Source organism: Urocampus carinirostris, chromosome 9 (assembly GCF_059441175.1).
Source record: "Urocampus carinirostris isolate Australia breed hairy pipefish chromosome 9, RoL_Ucar_1.0, whole genome shotgun sequence".
NCBI lineage: Eukaryota > Metazoa > Chordata > Actinopteri > Syngnathiformes > Syngnathidae > Urocampus > Urocampus carinirostris.
The window spans coordinates 39,222,370-39,242,373 of record NC_142357.1 but is presented as its reverse complement, the minus strand read 5'-3'; the positions used below and the strand labels follow the sequence as shown (position 1 = coordinate 39,242,373).

Sequence of the window (20,004 nt, the reverse complement as noted above, 5' to 3'; positions counted from 1 at the left end):
CGTTGGGGGGGAAGTGGGGTACGTTGAAAAAGTTGAAAAAAGACGTAAGGGGGGGGTAGTATGTGTAATTGTTGAAAAAAGAAGTGAGGGGGGTAGTATGTTGGAAATTTTCAAAAAACGATGTCGAAGATGGCGAAAAAAGATGTAGGGTTAGTGTTAGGGCAGGGGTAGGGAACCTATGGCTCGGGAGCCATATATTGCTCTTTTCACGAGTACATATGGCTCTGAAATAGAATGTAACTATTGCACATCTCTCTGTGGCGTTCCAAAGTCAAGTGATTTCATCCCGATTTTGCTCCATACACAGCCGAAGCAACTTAATGCAGAAATTCGATAAGAAACCATTTAAACTGATAAATAAAAACGCTGGCAAACGACTTTGATCGGGTGAGCAGTAAAGGTGGGCGGATCCCTGCTCACAGCGCAAGGCACTTTCTTCTCTCTCTCTCGCGCTCAGTGCAGTCCACACCGAAAGTGAATATGACGATATGCTTATCGTTTGCAGTAATTCGTGACATTTTCACAAAAGAACTTTGCATGCACTTTGTTTTGAAACCGTTATCAAGGACAAATTTCATGGAAAAACAACGCCTCAACACTCTTAACTGAAGGTGGAAGACAAATTGTAAATGGCATATTTACATTGATTTGGGACGCAGGATTTGGCATTATTATCATTTCATACATTTGATTAAATCATCAAATGACAGTGCAATAAAATGTGCTGAAGAATTAGCTTTTGTCTAGAGAGAGTGTTTGGCAGTTTTTTCAATTTTGTCTGAAAATATATGATGTGGCTCTATCAATTTCTTTTTAAAACATTTTTTGCTTTAATGGCTCTTTGGGTCAAAAAGGTTCCTGACCCCTGTGTTAGGGTTAGGTTTAGGGTTAGAGGATTACAGTTAGAGGGTTAGAGTTAGAGGGTTTGAGGCTTGTCAACATTACTGGTGGGGCAATACAAAATAGATCACGGGCCGTAATTTACTCTGGACCATCCCCGGATGGATTTTATTAGATCGAGACATGACTGCTACTGTGTGGAGTTTACACGTTCTCCCTGTGCTTGACTGGGTTTCTTCCAGGCACTCTGGTTTCCTCCCACATTCCAAAGACATGCATGTTAGGTGAATTGGCCGGTCCAAATTGTCCCTAGGTGTGAATGAGCCAGTGAGTTGTCTCTGTGATGGGCGACCAGTTGAGGGTGTCCTTTGCCCACTGCCTGAAGATAGCTGGGATGGGCTCCGGCACCCCCGCGACCCTACTGAGGATAAGCGGTGCAGATATTGGATGGATGGAGACGTGACTGTCTGACGGACGTTTTTCGCCATGGCTTAAAGCTGTGCCAGGTTATGTTTACGAGCAGGGTTGGGTAGGGTTACTTTAACTGGATTACTTTCAATGACTTTTGGATTACTCCAATACCAAATATACTAATAAAAGACAAAAGAAACTAAATATGAATAAAATGATGACTCACAACACGTGGTAAGCTTTCTCTCCTGGCTTTGATCTCCGGCAAAACGAACATAAAATGCGACAGAAACAAAATGAAAATAAACCCAAACAGCTTGCCAACATCATTTTTGCCGTTCCATGTATTCCGTTACTCCCCAAGCCTGCACAAAATGGAGTCATTTTATTCATATTTAGTTTCTTTTGTCTTTTATTAGCATATTTGGTATTGGAGTAATCTAAAAGTAATTGAAAGTAATCCAGTTAAAGTAACCCTACCCAACCCTGTCCTACACACTCTTTTCACCTTTTGGACCCATCTTCATGCCTGAGACAATGAGTAATACTCGTTGTGAACGCTAGATGGCATCATCGGCCTGGTATATATATATATATACGCCCTTCTGTGGAGATTCGAGAGGGTGACCCCCGCCCCTCCCAACACACACACTTCGGCCCCCTCCCACTCTGAGCCATCTGTTGTGAAGGAATGCCCCATGATGAAAAAATCTAAGAGTGGCATGAGGGCATTTCAGTGCCATTTAGCAGCTTTTCGACCCCCCGGGCGACGTCTTTTAACCTGCTACGTGACCTGACCTTTTAGGGCTTGCTCAAGTGTAAAGAAAGAAGACCCCCACCCCGTGGGGAACCCCCCCTTCCCAATATGTCCCAATGCCTCTGGAGAAAAAGCTTCTCGACAGCTTACATAACTGCATCGTTTCTGGATCTCCTTGAAGCTCACAATACGAAACGAGACGAAATGGATTTTCGTTGCCGTTTTTCTATTTTGCTGAATTTCTTGTGTGGATTTTTGTTTTTCGGATAAATTGAAACGTCACCATCAAATGATATAAATACAGTTACTTGTTGAGTCTCAGTATAAAAATTTGAAGTATTTGTCACAAAATAGCACATTCTAAAAGTGTTTCTCAATCAGTTCTTCCTGTTCTGTCAATTGGTGCCCAATTGTATTTGAGAGGGACCACATCTCATTTTATTGTAATTTTGTTGGTTTCCTTTCCTTTTATGCCCATAATAATGGGACTTGACTTGAGTAAGTTAGTGAGAAAGGGAAGGAAAATTGGAAAACTTTAAATCTCTCTGTGGCAAATGGACACTTTAGCCACTGAGCTTCTTGTAGATGTGTACTAAAATATGCTCATCTTAGACATGCTCATGTTAACAGCATTGATATTTTAATCAATAACCCATATGCTGACAATTTTTATTTTTATCTGTACATACAAGGAAACTGTGCGGGTCAGATGTATGGACATTTCGTTCTGTATACACGTGTACTAGAATGACAATAAAGTAGATCTGAATCTGAATCTGAACAATATCTGTGTATTATTTGCCCTCATGTAGGTTTTAGATCAGGGGATGGTGTCATCATAGTCTGTAGTTTGCAATAGCCTTTGATCTGTGCATCCCTTTGAGACTCTTTGTGATTAAGGGGCTATACAAATAAACATGACTTGATTTGATTTGACATTAACAATTGGGGCGGTACGGCACCGAAATAATGGTGCCAATCGCCGTCAATGGATGGAAGATAATATCCAAGTGAGCTATTGGGGATACAGAATGACTCGGTTTAAACCACTTAATATATATCATATAATACTAAAAACCGAAAGACTAGTATTGAAATAATTGACTAAAAGAATAGATTGCTTAACTGTGGATCAACCCTGTGTCTATGATTGGCAAGGAAATACCGAGAGGTGAGCTATTGGGTGTATACAATGAATGTGTAAATATTTGTTTCCAACATGATGTGTCATGCTTACTGATGCGACTTAGCTGTCAGTATTTGAACCCAGTCCAGTCTGTCACCGTTTGTCAGCCCGTCTGCGAACCTCAGTGTATACTAGGCAAGCTTTTTCCGACCCTGACTCCCACCTGTCCCGTTTTTGCTCCTGTCTGTCTCTGGTTACGACCCGTTTCTGACCCTGACCACGTTTTTGCTCTCCTGTCCTGGCTTGTTGTTGTTGGGGTTGTCCATCGATTCGATGATGACCATCTTCTTTTATTTGTGAGTCTGCTGATGTTTGAACAGTCCGATCCTGGATTGTGGTCGGAGACTCAGGTAAAAGAGGATACCTGCGCAATGAGGGTTTTTAAAGTGGCGTAAGGGGTGCGCTTTCCCCAACGCCACTATCTTGATTGTAAAGAAGATGGTTCCAGTGGCAAGGGAGACCCTAGACGACCGGCATCTTTCCACAACTGCAGGCGGCTAACGGGATCCAGGTCTGTAGGAAACCGCCTCAAAGCGTGCGGCCACCAGCTTTTGGGATCACTCTTAGTCTGGACTCTACCCTTCGACCTGTTCGGCTTGGGTAACCCTACCAGGAGTACGAGACTCCAGCCGACATAGCTCTAGGGGTCATGGAGACGCGCAAAGTGCCCCACCACGATAAGGTGGTGATCCGTCGGGACACTGTCCTGGATTACGACCCGTTTCTGACCCCGACTACGTTTTTGCTCTCCTGTCCCGGCTGTCGACCGCTTTTTCTGTCCTTGACACCGCCATCGCTTCCTATGGAAGATCCACTTCCGTGTTCGGATCACAATCCGATTACGAGAGCGACTTGTTTCCCGCGCCTAGCGAACGCCGGATCTATTTGTGGCTAGTTTGCAGTCGTGGAAAGGAGTCTGCCTGTGCCTATCTATTACTAAAATGCTAATCCTATTGTTAAGGAGTGTAATTGAGCTACCCCGGGAAATCTAGTTTTTTTCCCCCTACGAGTTTCCGAATGTACATTAAAACCGCGGCGTTTCTCCGACTAATGCGCCCGACGTTTCTCTTTTTTCCCGTTCCTCGACATTCGGTCGTTAGCGCTTCCGACGCGGCGCCAAGCGCCCCCTCTGAACTAAACGTTGTTACTTCTCGCTTTGCCTCTGTCACGCTCTTGTTTGCCTTCTGTTTCTACTTTTTTCAACAACAAGTCTTTCATCTATTTCCATCTTCTCTCCTCCGGCGCCGATAGAGAGGATGCGAGGTAACCATGGCAACCCGTTTGCTCGCATCGCCTTTTGTCCGAGACACAATAGGCTAATTACCGGAGCTTACCTCTGTGATAATTAATCGGAGATGCGGTAATTGGGGAGAGGGGTGGGGGGGCTTAGTAAGTGGGAGAAGGTGAGCCTGAAAAAGTGGGGAGCCTGCCCCCTGCCTGCCCCCTGCCTGCCCACCTCTCATCCATCCGAGGCGGAGCCTTTGACCTTCAGGGCTTTCAGGTGCTTCCAATGTTGTGCGATAAGATGACCTTGAGGAAATCGTTCATCGGCATTCGACTGTTTTTTTTTCCCGACAAATGCAGAATGCTGAAAAAATCCTTCCAAAATAAATAGATTAAAATATGTATTCAAATGAAAATTTAAGAACAAGTGTCTTTTATTGAAGAAGCTTTTTTTTAACCGTTATTTTTTTACATTTTTTCATTTATTGTTACATTTTTATGTAATTTATTTTGATTTATTTGATTTATCATATTTGTTCTTTAACTGTATATATTTTTAGAATTCTGTAATGTCATTATTCTTTTTAAATACTTGTATTTGTTTTTCAACTTAGTTTCTTTTTGAATTTTTATTCATTAAATATGTTTGGTTTTTATTTAATTGTATGTATTCATTGGTTTTATGTGTTTAATTGATTTGTTATCACGTAAATGATTGAATTTATGTTTTTTTTTCTTCGAATTCAATTAATTAATTTTCGATTCATCTATTCTATTTAATTTGTATAATATACATGGTTTTATTTTAAGAAGATAGTTCATTTTTAATTTATGTAAAGTCTTTTTATTTTATTGACTAAGTATTTTTTAATTGATTTGAATTGTGCTAATTTTGTATTTTATTTGTCTATTTTATTTCTTATTTAGTTAATCTCATGTAATTATTTCTTATTCAAAAGTATTAAGTTAATTATTTATTTTGTGGAATTAGCTTTCTAGTAATTGACCATATTTATTTTTAATTCATGTAAGTCATTTCATTGTATTTATTTAATTATATTTTTGATATATTGTACTTTTTTTATTTGTAATTTATTTCCGGGTTGATTATAATTAATGTATTCTATGTATATATCTTTAAGATTAATAACAAGGCATTTCGAGAGATTTGAAGAAAACAATTACTCATATAATAACTAAATACCATTAAAGGACAAATTATACAAAGAACCACCAAAACAAATTCAGGGATGATTATATTTTTGAAAATCACAAAAAAACGTTTTTTTTTTTTTAGGCTCACCTGCAATTAGAGCGCCATGTTGTTCTTCTTCCCGCTTCACGATGCTTCCTTGTTTCTATTTATCTTTCTCTGTTGGAATCCCGCCCATCTTTCTTGGTTTTCACACTCACCAAAAGAAATCTTCCTGCCCTTTAAGGGGAAAAGTAAAAAATGATCTTGAAGCTTCGATCGGACACCAGGATGGATAGAAGTCTTTAGGGAAAAGCAAAACCAGGAAAAAGAAAATAAAGTGTTTACATCAGAAGTCAAGTGAGAGCGATTTGAGAGCAGTGGTGAAAGAAAGGAGGGCGGAAAAGATGGATGAAGGCTACAATAAATAAAGAAATATAAATATATGTAATTGTTATGGGTCCCAAAGAATGACGGCGATGCTAAAGGGTGAAGCAAAAACATGATAACCATGGAAGCAAAGCTTGCAATGATGAAGAAACACGAAGAAGGCACGTGAATCGCAGCGTGACTTTTGCCCTTGTTTTTACAAAGTCTATTTTTTCGGAACACTATTTAAAGGCTCTTTATTCCGCACGTTATATTGAATATTTTTATATTCTATATTTCTTATTTTATTTTTTGACACAAGGATACTGCTGGAAATGTGAATTTCCATATGGGGGAGAATAAAGTATCTCATCTCATCTCATTAGCCGTACCGCTTATCCTCATTAGGGTCGCGGGGGGGCTGGAGCCCATCCCAGCCATCTCCGGGCAGTGGGCAGGGGACACCCTGAACTGGTTGCCAGCCAATCGCAGGGCACACAGGGACAGACAACTCATTCGCTCATACACACCTAGGGACAATTTGGACCGGCCAATTCACCTGAAATGCATGTTTTTGGAATGTGGGAGGAAACCGGAGTGCCCGGAGGAAACCCACGCAAGCACGGGGAGAACATACAAACTCCGCACAGGAAGTCTGGAGCTGGATTTGAACCCACAACAGGTTCCCATGACATGAACTGTGCCGCACAAGCGCTAACCACTGCGCCGCCGTGCTGCGAGAATAAAGTATATATCTATCTATCTTCCGAACGAACTTGTGAGATTCAATCAGTCCTTCACTCCAAATTTTGCTCTCACGCTTATGTACTCGCTAATCACTCACTCACTCACTCACTCACTCACTCACTCACTCACTCAAATGTGCTTCCATGAATAATTTTCTTCTGGACTCCCTCTCTCACTGCCTCTAACTTGGTTTTGTACTCACCCACCCACTCAACCTCGCTCTCTTGCTTTTGTAGTGACTCACTTATATAATTCTGCTTTCTTGCTTTTGTGCTATTTCACTCACTCACTCATTCACTTGCTCACTCGAAAAATTAAACTTTTGTACTCACTTAGTTGAATATTTTCTTTCTCTTTTATACTCACTCACTTGCACAAGTTGGCTCTAGCTTTAGCACTCACTCACTCACTCACTCACTCACTCACTCACTCACTCACTCACTCACTCACTCACTCACTCACTCACTCACTCACTCACTCACTCACTCACTCACTCACTCACTTGCGTTTTTACTCACTCACTCACTCACTCAGTCACTCACTCACACAATTTGGCCCTAGCTTTTGCACTCACTCACTCACTCACTCATATAATTTGGCTCTAGTTTTGCACTCACTCACTATTTGGCTCTAGTTTTCACTCACTCACTCACTCACTCACTATTTGGCTCTAGTTTTCACTCACTCACTCACTCACTCACTAGCACAATTTGGTTCTAGCTTTTGCACTCACTCACTCACTCACTATTTGGCTCTAGTTTTCAATCACTTACTCACTCACTAGCACAATTTGGCTCTAGCTTTTGCACTCACTCACTCACTCACTATTTGGCTCTAGTTTTCACTCACTCGCTCACTATTTGGCTCTAGTTTTCACTCACTCACTCACTAGCACAATTTTGCTCTAGCTTTTGCACTCACTCACTCACTCGCTCGCTCACTCACTCACTCACTCACTCACTCACTCACTCACTCACTCACTGTTTGGCCCTAGTTTTCACTCACTCACTCACTCACTTGCACAATTTGGCTCTAGTTTTCACTCACTCACTCACTCAGTCGGTAGTGTCGCTCTCCTTGGTGCTGATCTCGTCATAGCAGGACGGCCAGTGACGCTGGCCATGTGGAGCTAATTTGTGGGCGTGGTCTAACTTTCAACCCCTCATTATTTATTCATGAGCGGGTGTTTAGTGAAACCCGGGTCACTCTTTAATATATGATGACAACGTCGCTCACTCATTCACTTGCTCACTCGAAAAATTAAACTTTTGTACTCACTCGGGGGACCTTCGCCATCATCCTGCCCGTCTTGCCTTTTACTGTACGTAAGCCGAAAAGATTTAAAGGAACAGTGTGTCCTCTTTACTGCCTAGTACTACAGTGGGACCTCGCTACTTCCACGTTCGCGGGTTCAGAGCTTCGCGGGTCTAAAAAATAATAATAATAAAATACATTTTTAAAATTAAAAAAAATAAATAATAATAATATACATATATATATTTTTTAAGCATTTATGAAGGGGCGTCGCAAATTCCTGGTTCCACGTTCGCGGGTTCAGAGCTTCGCTGGTCCAAAAAATAATAATAATTAAAAAAAAAAAAAAAACAAAAAAAAAACATATATATATATATACAGTGGAACCTTGGTTCTCGACCATAATCCGTTCCAGAACCCTGTTCGAGAACCGATTTGTTCAATCACCGAAATCAATTTTCCCATTAAAAATAATGTAAATCGTTTTAATCCGTTCCAACACCCTGAATGTTTACCATGAATGTTTAACGCAAACATGAAGCTAACCCAGGCTAATCGTACGCTCGCGTTATCGTAATCTTCCGTACGAAAGATTACGCTAACATGAACGTGTGAAAATAAAAAAATCAGGTCGTTTACAAGTCATTTAGCACCACAAGTGGCTAGCGCTTCATTGGAAAGGGGGCTCTGTTCCAACACCCTGAATTTTGGGCTCAGTTCCAACACCCTGAATGTTTTCTTCGAATCATAAAGCTAACCCAGGCTAGTCGTACATTCGCGTTATCGTAATCTTCCGTACGAAAGATTACGCTAACACGAACGTGTAAAAAAAAAAAAAAGATAAAGAAAAGAATTATGAATAGGATTTCTTACCTTTGTGGTGGTCAGCAGAAGGCGCATGCTGTATTCCCTTAGCAAGATCGGAAACTCGCACACCTCTTTCATATTTAGCTATTATGTCTTTCTTATAGGCAATAGTTGTACGAACAACTTTTCTTTTTTCACCTGTCCTGCTTGCACCGACCATCTTCAGAGGCATAGTTAGGGGCTAAAACACGCCGTTCACCGATATTAAAAGCGAAAGCAAAAAGAGGCAAGTGCGCACGTGATAACAGTGGGTCACGAGGGGTGGGGGCCATCTACACCTGTACGCCGCTCAGCATCGCACTCACGCATTACCGGCGTTCGAACTCCAAATTTTTGACCGAACAGAAAAGCAAGAATTTCTCGAAATTTTTGGTCGAACACCGATTTGTTCGAACTGAGAGGCGTTCGAAAACCGAGGTTCCACTGTATACATATACATTTTTTTTAAAGCATTTTTGAAGGGGTGTCGCTATTTGTGGTTCCACGTTCGCGGGTTCAGAGCTTCGCAGGTCCAAAAAATAATAATAATTAAAAAAAAAAAAAAAAAAAAGTTTTTTTTTTTTAAGCATTTTTCGCGGATTTTCACTTTTCACGGGTGGTTTCGGTCCCCATTAACAGCGATAGCCGAGGGATTACTGTACACACAAAAAAAGGGAAGTAGGGAAGTTTGGTCGTCACGAGCGGGGTGAATTTCAGGTTGGGGATTTTCCGCATCTTCCGCCGCTCAGACGGGAAAAATTGCGCGTTCCCGGGAGAGCTGGGCATGCTGGGAGCGCCAACGAGAGGCCGCGGCCCAGTTGCCGTCGCTGGCGGCCATCTTGCTGGGAGACCTTTTTTGATATCGTATGCAACAAAGACAACTTGAGTGACTTCACTCCAGGGGCCAAAGTTCAAAAAGGCGACTCCGTTCCCTGAATGAGATTGATTGTTACCTTTAATCCCCCCCCCCCCCTAGAGCCAAATTGTGTGGTGAGTGAGTGAGTGAGGGAGTGCAAAAGCTAAGCCAAATTGTGCGAGTGAGTGATTGCACAAGCGAGTTAGTGAGTGAGTGAGTGCAAAAGCTAGAGCCAAATTGTGCGAGTGAGTGAGTGAAAACTAGAGCCAAATAGTGAGTGAGTGAGTGAAAACTAGAGCCAAATAGTGAGTGAGTGAGTGCAAAACTAGCGCCAAATTATGTGAGTGAGTGAGTGAGTGCAAAAGCTAAGCCAAATTGTGCGAGTGAGTGAGTGATTGCACAAGCGAGTGAGTGAGTGCAAAAGCTAGAGCTAAATTGTGTGAGTGAGTGAGTGATTGCACAAGCGAGTGAGTGAGTGCAAAAGCTAGAGCTAAATTGTGTGAGTTAGTGAGTGAGTGAGTGAGTGAGTGCAAAAGCTAGAGCCAAATTGTGCGAGTGAGTGAGTGATTGCACAAGCGAGTGAGCGCAAAAGCTAGAGCCAAATTGTGTCAGTGAGTGAGTGAGTGAGTGAGTGAGTGCAAAAGCTAGGGCCAAATTGTGCGAGTGAGTAAGTGAGTGGAAACTAGAGCCAAATAGTGAGTGAGTGAGTGAAAACTAAAGCCAAATAGTGAGTGAGTGAGTGAGTGCAAAACTAGAGCCAAATTGTGTGAGTGAGTGAGTGCAAAAGCTAAGCCAAATTGTGCGAGTTAGTGAGTGAGTGAGTGAGTGAGTGAGTGCAAAAGCTAGAGCCAAATTGTGCGAGTGAGTGAGTGATTGCACAAGCGAGTGAGTGAGTGAGTGAGTGAGCGCAAAAGCTAGAGCCAATTTGTGTCAGTGAGTGAGTGAGTGAGTGAGTGAGTGAGTGAGTGAGTGAGTGAGTGAGTGAGTGCAAAAGCTAGAGCCAAATTGTGCGAGTGAGTGAGTGAGTGGAAACTAGAGCCAAATAGTGAGTGAGTGAGTGAAAACTAGAGCCAAATAGTGAGTGAGTGAGTGCAAAACTAGAGCCACATTGTGTGAGTGAGTGAGTGAGTGAGTGAGTGCAAAAGCTAGAGCCAAATTGTGCGAGTGAGTGAGTGCAAAAGCTAAGCCAAATTGTGCGAGTGAGTGAGTGATTGCACAAGTGAGTGAGTGAGTGCAAAAGCTAGAGCCAAATTGTGCGAGTGAGTGAGTGATTGCACAAGCGAGTGAGTGAGTGAGTGAGTGAGTGAGTGAGTGAGCGCAAAAGCTAGTGCCAAATTGTGTCAGTGAGTGAGTGAGTGAGTGAGTGAGTGAGTGCAAAAGCTAGAGCCAAATTGTGCGAGTGAGTGGAAACTAGAGCCAAATAGTGAGTGAGTGAGTGAAAAGTAGAGCCAAATAGTGAGTGAGTGAGTGCAAAACTGGAGCCAAATTGTGTGAGTGAGTGAGTGAGTGAGTGAGTGAGTGAGTGAGTGCAAAAGCTAGTGCCAAATTGTCTGAGTGAGTGAGTGAGTGAGTGAGTGCAAAAGCTAGAGCCAAATTGTGCGAGTGAGTGAGTGAGTGAAAACTAGAGCCAAATAGTGAGTGAGTGAGTGAAAACTAGAGCCAAATAGTGAGTGAGTGCAAAACTAGAGCCACATTGTGTGAGTGAGTGAGTGAGTGAGTGAGTGAGTGCAAAAGCTAGAGCCAAATTGTGTGAGTGAGTGACTGAGTGCAAAAGCTAGAGCCACATTGTGCGAGTGAGTGAGTGAGTGAGTGAAAGCATGTCTCTCAATAGGAGCCATTTCAGGGTCTTTATACAAACGCACAAATAAAAGAGAATCGGTGTTTAATATTTCCCAGTATGCACAGCGCACTTCTTCTTCTACGCGAAAAGCCAATAGCGATCGATTCAACGGATGATTGATACATCTTTTTCGGCCAATTGCAGGGTTTGTTTTGGCGCTCTAGCCAATCCGAGGCTCCGAATAACTTCAGCCAATAGTCATCGATTCAAATGATGATTGACACATTGGTTAGCCAATGAAACGCCGGTATATAAATCCCAGCATACACCGCGGACTACTCCACGTTCGGGGGAAAATCGAGTCGGTGGCTGCTTACCGTAAGTTGCGAGACCTTGTAATTCAATATTGATCCATATATAAGGCGCACCGGATAATAAGGCGCATAGTCAGCTTTTTAAAAAAAATATTTTAAAATACAGTACATTTAATTTATATGAAACATATACAGTATATTTTAATGTTACTACATTATGTTTTTATCTCAATTTCTTTTTAAAGATCATTTTTGACCTTATGATATTAAACATATGCAGATATTTTTTTTTATCATTCACTTCTTGATTTAATAATGTATATTTTTCATCCTGGAAATAAAAGCCTCACATTTTGACACCCGTGCATTAAGTTATGATAAACAAAATCTCAATATACACGATACAATATTTAAATGAAGGCATATAAATCTATTGAACCGTACGTGTCAAATGAGGCCTTTGAAGTCCTTTTGTTGTGGATGACGCTTCTGGATTATTCACCATTATTCCCCGTTTAGAATAGCTTTATTTCTTTTGATATAAGAGCTTTTCATGTGAGAGTGTTTTTTCTGCTTCGGTGTCTTCGGGAAAGCCCTTTCCCGCCCGAGACGGCTATTTCCGTCTTTTGGGCCCCCTACCCCATAAATAATGGAACTCCACCCTCTCGATACGGCGTCATGAATATTGCATCGCCGTTTTCACAAGAGTGTATTTTTTTTCCTCGACAACAACATAAAAGAAGCTGCTCAAGGGCAAGATTTTATAATCCATTATCCCTGGTTGACTGTTGCTGAGAGAAGGGATCTAGAGAGTGATATTGTGTCATGCCTGGTGTCTTTTTTAATAAGAGTTTTCTGCCTAAAATGAACAGTACTCCTAAGGCAATGATCCATTATCCCCAATTGCAGATACTAGGAGAAGTTACTTTGGTCATATGTGTACTGTTTTGGCTGAGCTTAAATGAAATGCAACGTTTTTTTGCTCAATCCATTATCCCTGGTCGACTTTTGTGGACATTAGGGGCCAAGAGAGTAAATTTGTGTCATGCGTTAATTTTAGAAAGGGATCCCTTTTTAAAAAGATTTAACAGCACCCGTGGGGCTACAATCCATTATCCCTGATCCCAGGGGCCCAAAGAAGGCACTGTTGTCAGAAGTTTCCCCATTTTGGCTCGCCTATAATAAAATGCATGGTCGTGGCTGCGATCCATTATCCAGAAGTGACTATTGCTGAGAACAGGAGCTGGAAGTGCGCACTTTTACCGGGCAGTGGGTCATTGTCACCCTCCTAAAATTAAATGCACCGTTTTGGCCGCAATTCATTATCCTCAAACTGTTGCTGAGAGCGGAGGCAGATTTGTGCCATGCATGGCTGCTTTTTTATTTCATTCTTTAAAATAAACAGCACTTTTGCGGCCGCAATCCGTTATCCCCAATTACATATTTCTGCAAGTGGGGGTCAGCAGATTGCATTTTTGTCAGCCCTGGCGGATCGATTTTTCCATTCTCTCCATCAAAAAGTGAACTTCACTTTTGCGGCCTCAATCCATCATCCCCAATGCCAAATGGCTATGAGCAGGGACCTGCAAAAGGCCCTTCTGTCTGGAGATGTAGCGTTCAGGCACACCAAAAATGAAATGCAGTTGTCGCTGCAATCCATTATCCCAGTCCACTATTGCTAAGTGCAGGGTCTGAGAGAGCAAATTTATGTCACAGGATTTTTTTTACCATTCTTTTTGTCTAAAATGAAAAGTACCTGTGGGGCCAAGATCCGTTATACCTAGTTGACTATTCCTGTGAGCAGGGAATGTCAGAAGACACTTTTGTCATGCCTGGCGCCTCATTTTTGCCATTCTCTCTACTGAAACATCAACTGCAATTGTAATTGTGCGGCTGCGATCCATTATCCCCAGTCAACCATTACTACAAGCCAGGACCAGCGCAGTGCTCTTTTATTGGGGGGTGTCTTTTAATGGCCCTGCCTAAAATGAGATGCAAAGTTGTAGCTGCAATCCTTTATCCCCCAGTCAACTTTTACTGAGAGTGACCTGCTCTATTGGTACATGCCCAACCCTATTGGAAAATTGTGGGGCAAAGGACCCAAAAACAGGGATAACTGTTTGTGGGTGGCAGTGCCAGGTAGGGGAATAGGTATAGGGAAAAGAACGAGTGATGGTCTAGGGGAGTATACTGTGGAGTTGGTGTCAGTGTTGCTGGCACTTAAGTTGGTGGCGCATAAGAAGGTCATATCTGTCCTTGAGAGCATTAAAACATTTCATTTTTTTCAAGATATTCTGAATCAGATACTGTTGGTTCTAAAAAAGACCACTAACGTGTGGGAGAAAAATTGGCTAACGCTAGAAAACACACCAGGCAAGAGACTTGTTTAGTTTTTAACAACTGCAGCTGGAGAAGAAACGCCGATGGAACGGATAACTTACTCGCTCTCGTCTCGCTGGTCACGCTCCTTCTGCTTTTTCCCCAGTCTGCCTCTGTGTTTTATTGAAATAAGAAGACATGGAAAAGTACTGGTATGTTGAGACAAAAGGAAAAAGACCAGCCCCCCTAGAAAAGTACCAACACCTTCAAACAAAGACAGGAAGACTAAGAGACGCCAAAAGGGAACATCAAACTGATTAGAAATACACACTTTGAGCAAATACGTTTAAGCCTACTTTACAGATACTTAACACGGTCACGAAAATACATAGGAAAGGGGGACAGGTCGTGTTTTATGGGTGCTGTCTCATGTGGGGTTGCAGGGGAATGAGAGAGTGGATGAGTCGGCTCGATGCACATAGGGTGGAAATGCGCGTGGCCATTATTAGATCGGATATAATTAAGGGGGGTATACTCCAAAAATGAACTGCCAGGTGTTCAGTCCTCAAAGAGAAGAAATAAAAAGAGATCTGCTGGAAGTGGGGGTGATGGATTTTTCAATGAAAAGTTTTCTGAGCTCGGCCTCAACGGAGGATACTTTTTCGTTTTTTGAGAAGCACGGTTTTTATTGACAGGGTTTGAGGGATGGATTTTGTGATAGGGGGCGGTAATGCACCAAAGCGATGGATGCCAACTCCCGGCAAACCTGAAAAAGAAGAAGTGATCATTTTTAAATGAATTAACTGATGAGTGTAAAATAGGATTTGTTTGTTTATATGATTGATGGAAGAAGCATCCAAAGCTATTCTGGAGACGAGTCTCTTTAAGCGCTTTCTGCTACATAGTTCCAGCCTGCCTCACCTCGCCTTTTTTGGTTTTCCATTATGAAACAGTACCTGGTTCTTGGTCCCTGGTCCCACCACCGTTTTTGGTACCACCTCTGTTGAAGTCCCGGGGACTGAACGTCGATTTTCCCGGAGAGCTGCATCTAAAATCTATGTATTTAGAAGAGGGGGTGACTATTCAGCCTGGCATCTTTCGAACAGTTTTTAATCAATTCACCCTAAGGGCAAGGTTTTCAGTGCTTGGCGATCAGCGTCACAACCTCGTAGCTCACCTTTGTAGCATTTTCATTTGACTCGCATGTTCTCGTGGAAACAGCTTCTGTTGTGGATTAACTGAAAGTCCGCAGATTTGGAGCTAACAACAGACATCTGGCAGGATGTTATGAGATAATTGTTGATACAAGAAATCACAAGTTCTTGACTAAGCAAGTCGATTCAGAGAAAAAAATACTTTCAGTTCCTAGAAAAACATTACGTGATCTTGGTGAACACAGTATAAAAGCTATCGGATGAATTTCGAGCGTGGCTTGAATGTTGCTGAATGAATGTTGCTATGAAGGACGTTCCCTCTCTGCCATATTTCGTCACCACGTATATCTTAGGACGACGCCCAACTTGTTCTCTCCAAAACTTCCAGTTGTTTCACCTTTTCAGTGTTCATTTGTAGTCGACATGTTTCGTCTAAAAGTGCTTCTTGATGTTATATTCAATGAAGACGCACACGGTCTCTTGGCCAATTAGGCATACATAGTTGTTTCAGATTTTGGTAAAAAAATACTCCGATTTCTAGTTGTTCTGGAAGTTGCAGCCCTCGCAGTCAACTTTCCTTTTTTGATTTAAAGAGCAAGGTGGTCAAAGGGCGACGGCCATCATTTGGTGAAATGGTGATTCTTAGTTTTATGCTGCGGTCAACGTTATTGGCGGACCACATACAGTATTACTAAGTTCATGACAGAGGAAACATTTGATCTTGGGCTGTAACTGGACCCCGGTCTGGACTTTGGACATATATTACCGTAAATTACAGACTATAAGCCGCTACTTTTTCCCCAAACTTTCAACCCTGCGGTTTATTCAGTGATGCGGCCAATTTATGTAATTTTTCTAACGGCCGCCGGCGGCGCTCGAGTACAAAAGGTAAGATTTAGACCGGTGGAATATGTGCGCCGAGGAAGACTGCAACTTCTTGGCTTGACTAGCGGCGAGAAATCTTTCACTAAAACTGCCAGTGGATCCTGACAACGTGGGGCAGTATCAAAAAATCCACCATCACCAACGGGTTCCGAAAAGCCGGTCTGCTGCGAGTGAGGCTGCGGAAGCATGGGTCGACGTCTATATGACACTGTTTCTTTCCGATACTGAGGAAGACGACTTTGATGGCTTCAGTTGTAAGGAGGAAGATGAGGACGGTTTACCCTGATTTTTACAAGTACGGTATGTTTTTTTAACAGACCCGTTTACTGTGTAGCGAGCGTGTTGCTAGCGTGTTGCTACCATTAACTGCCTGGATGAAAGATATATTATTATTTTCAAAGCTTTGAAAACTCTCTCGGTGTACCGTCATTCTTTGTAAATATGTGTAACCATGTATAATATGTATTTACAACTGTATATTTTTGTAATTAATGTATTTGTATTTGTTTTGGACACTTATTCTGATATATTTTGGACGGGCAATTTAAAAAGAAGGGGCGTAACAAACGTGGGCTGACGGGAAGTGGGGACCGGTAAAGGTGAGTGTTTGTGGACACGGCGGACAATAGTGGATATATATTTTTCCCACCCTTACCTTTGGAAATATACACTTTTTTCTTTGGATTACTTTCAACGGGACCCGGACTCTGCCGGTCTGCATCAAACCTTAAGTACCGGTATCATTTTCCGTTAATTTCGCCGGCTGTGATTTTTGGACTGTGAATATCAATGAAGGATATTCAGTTACTATCGCGAGACTTATTAAAGTCGGGTCTGGGTTAATTTTGTGTTGGTGTTATGTGGGCGCATGCGGCTTATATACAGGTGCGGCTTGTGTAAGTACATAATCGGTTTTCCTCTTAAAATGTGATGGGTGCGGCTTATAATCAGGTGCGCTCTATAGTCCGTAAATTACGGTACTCTGTGATTTTTGCATATCACGGGGGGGTTCTGGTCGCCATTACCCACGTTGAACAAGGGATAACAGTACTTTGAAAACGGAGTACCTTGTTACAATATTTCTAAACAAACACAAATGATTTTTAACGCAAACCTCATAGAGAATCTAAGACACCCCCGTCAGCAGCGTTCTTGACTCCCTCCCCGTGTTGATGAATCATCTTCAGGCGAGGGTAGTTGAGGTAAAAGGTAAAGCGCCGATTCGTGGGCGGGGAGAATGGCAACCGGGGACAACCTCTCCGTTCTCACTTTTCTTCCCTTCTCTTTTTTTTCTCTCTTCTGGGTTTTCCTGCTGCCCACGCTCCACACCGGGAACAGGAAAGACCTTTTACTCCAGAAAGAAAAAACCTTCGAAATCTCCCCCTCCTCCGGACGCCATTCTCCCCACATTCACTTGTATCGACTCTAGCGCTAACTCAGCAGGAATCCGGCCACTATGACCTTTTTCTCTTTCTGTCCCGCTAGTTTTATGACCTCGGTTTTTTTTCTCTGCCGTGTGCTCGGTCAGCTGTCCACGCAGTCGATGTCAGTCTCAAAGCAATAAGGCGCTAATCTCTTAAAGGCCCGGAGGTTTATAAATCCACAATGCTCTTTCTCACCGTCCAGGAAGAGAGAATGGATCTTTAGGCGTACGGAAAAAAAAAAAGTGCACCGACGCATTCTTACGGCGGTTAGTGTTTATGAAGCTGAGAATTATCTCACCATAGGTAATCATAACTTATAATAGCGGGAAGTGGTACGATCGTCGTGGGCCCTTTTCTGCTGTAATGTCCATACGACCGGCTAATATAAAGCCTGCAAGCTAGCACTTGATGGGCTGAAAACCGCTGGGAGCCTCCGGTTTACTATGTCACTTTTATACAAAAGTATTAGCGTTTCATGCTAAAGTAATAGTGCATCCATTTTTAAAAACGGAATCCTTATAAAGTTCCTTTTTCTTACCTGTAAAACACTCCAAAAGTAGTACCGTATTTTCCGCACTATAAGGCGCACCTAAAAGTCTTAATTTTTTTCAAAAGCTGACCATGCGCCTTATAATACAGTGCGCCTTATATATGGATCTATATTAAGTCGCAAAGTCTTCCAACTAACCGCCGACTCGATTTTCCCCCGAACGCCAAGTAGTCCGTGGTGTATGCTGGGATTTATTTCCCGGCGTTTCATTGGCTAACCAATGTGTCAATCATCATTTGACTCGATCACTATTGGCTAAAGTTATTTGGAGGTCAAGGGGCGGATCCTTTTCATTATTTACAGGCTGGCATAGGCTAAAACGGCAAAACAGGGGTGTCAAAGTCATTTGAACTCGGGGGCCACACCATAGAATAAACATTCTGTCGGGGGCCGGACTACTAGATTCAAGAGAAAGAAAAAGAGAGATCAAGAAATGAGAGAAAGAGGGAGGGAAAAGGAGAGAGGGCGGGACAAAGAAAGAAAAGGAGAGAGAGAAAGAGAGCGGGAGAAAAAAAGAGATAAAAAGTCGTGAGAGAGGGGGAAAAGAAAGGGAGAGGAAGAAAGAAAACCAATGAGAAATAGAGAGACAGAAGGAGAGAAAAGAAAGCGCGAAGGATAGGAAGAGAGAAAGAGAAAGGAGAAAAGGAAAAATGGAAGTTAGAGCAAAATAATTTAAAAAGACACAGAGAGAGAAAGAGACAAAGAGCAACAAAGGAAGAGAAAAAGAGAGACAAAGAGAGTGAAAGAGACAGAGACAGAGAGTGGGAGAAAAGGAGTGGAAAAGAGGGAGAGAGGCAGAGAGAGAGAGAGAGAAAGAAATACAAGTAGAGTTTCTTTGTTGGAGGCACCTGGCTTTGGCAACATCAAGTTGACCTATTTCAACCTGCAGCTTGTTTTTCTCTTGTGCTTCTCATAGTGTTGTCTCGCGGGCCGGATTCAATCCCTTAGCGGGCCTGATCTGGCCCGCGGGCCGCCTGTTTGACACCTGTGCTGTAAAACAAAGCCTGCAATTGGCCGAAAAAGATGTGTCAATCATCAGTTGAATCGATTACTATTGGCTAAAGTTATTCGGAGGTCAAGAGGCGGATCCTTTTTATCATTTACAGGCTCGCATAGGCTAAAGGGGCGAAACAAACCCTGCAATTGGCCGAAAAAGATCAATGCGTATAGCACGTGGTTGACGGCATACAGAAAGCATTTTTTTACTATTCTGTATTTGTAAATATTGTATTCTCCTGGATTTACTACCCTCACGGATATAAGAGGATCACGGCTGCACATTATTATTGAACACAACGACTTCTGTGAGCTACTTCGGCTATATATTTTCCCTGTATCTTGTTTCAGACTGAACTCGATGTTTCTGTGATAAGCGGTGCAGATAATGGATGGAATGGAGTGTCTATTTTTAAATTCAACTCAATTCCAAGTGTTTATTGTCATATGCACAGTAAAGTTGCGAGCGAAAATAGAAACTAAGGAATGGTTGGCATTTCTTGAATCCCAAGACTTTAACCTTCCGAATGATGGAACGATGCATTCGAGTGACATCGTACGGACACCGCATCCGCACGTGTTCTCGACACGTATTTGCGTCTTTGCAAGCTTTGGGAATGTTAAGGGGGTAATCAGTTGGACTGAACCATCTGACTGTTTTGTCGACGTTCCCATTGTAGCGCCTTATAATCCGGTGCGTCTTATGTATGTCAAATATAGGACCAAAAACTATTTTTTTGGGGGTGCGCCCTATAACCCGGTGCGCCTTATAGTGCGGAAAATACGGTAGTTTCCTGTTAGCACCAGCGCTAGGCTAACAACAGTTATAAATTGATCTTAAAAGTTGCTGCACATATTTGCTAACTCGTAGCATAAAACAAAAAATGCTGAAGTGGGGAC

At 42.4% G+C, this 20,004-nt stretch overlaps 1 long non-coding RNA gene across 1 annotated transcript; it reads right to left on the bottom strand.

The window, feature by feature from the left end:
* Positions 1–4,689: 4,689 nt before the first annotated feature.
* Positions 4,690–15,091, bottom strand: LOC148360251 (uncharacterized). The gene is made up of 3 exons (XR_015851301.1): positions 14,218–15,091; positions 5,722–5,850; positions 4,690–4,793 (listed from the first exon to the last, which is right to left on the bottom strand). It is a non-coding gene; the product is annotated as an uncharacterized LOC148360251 (long non-coding RNA).
* Between the last annotated feature and the right edge of the window lie 4,913 nt (positions 15,092–20,004).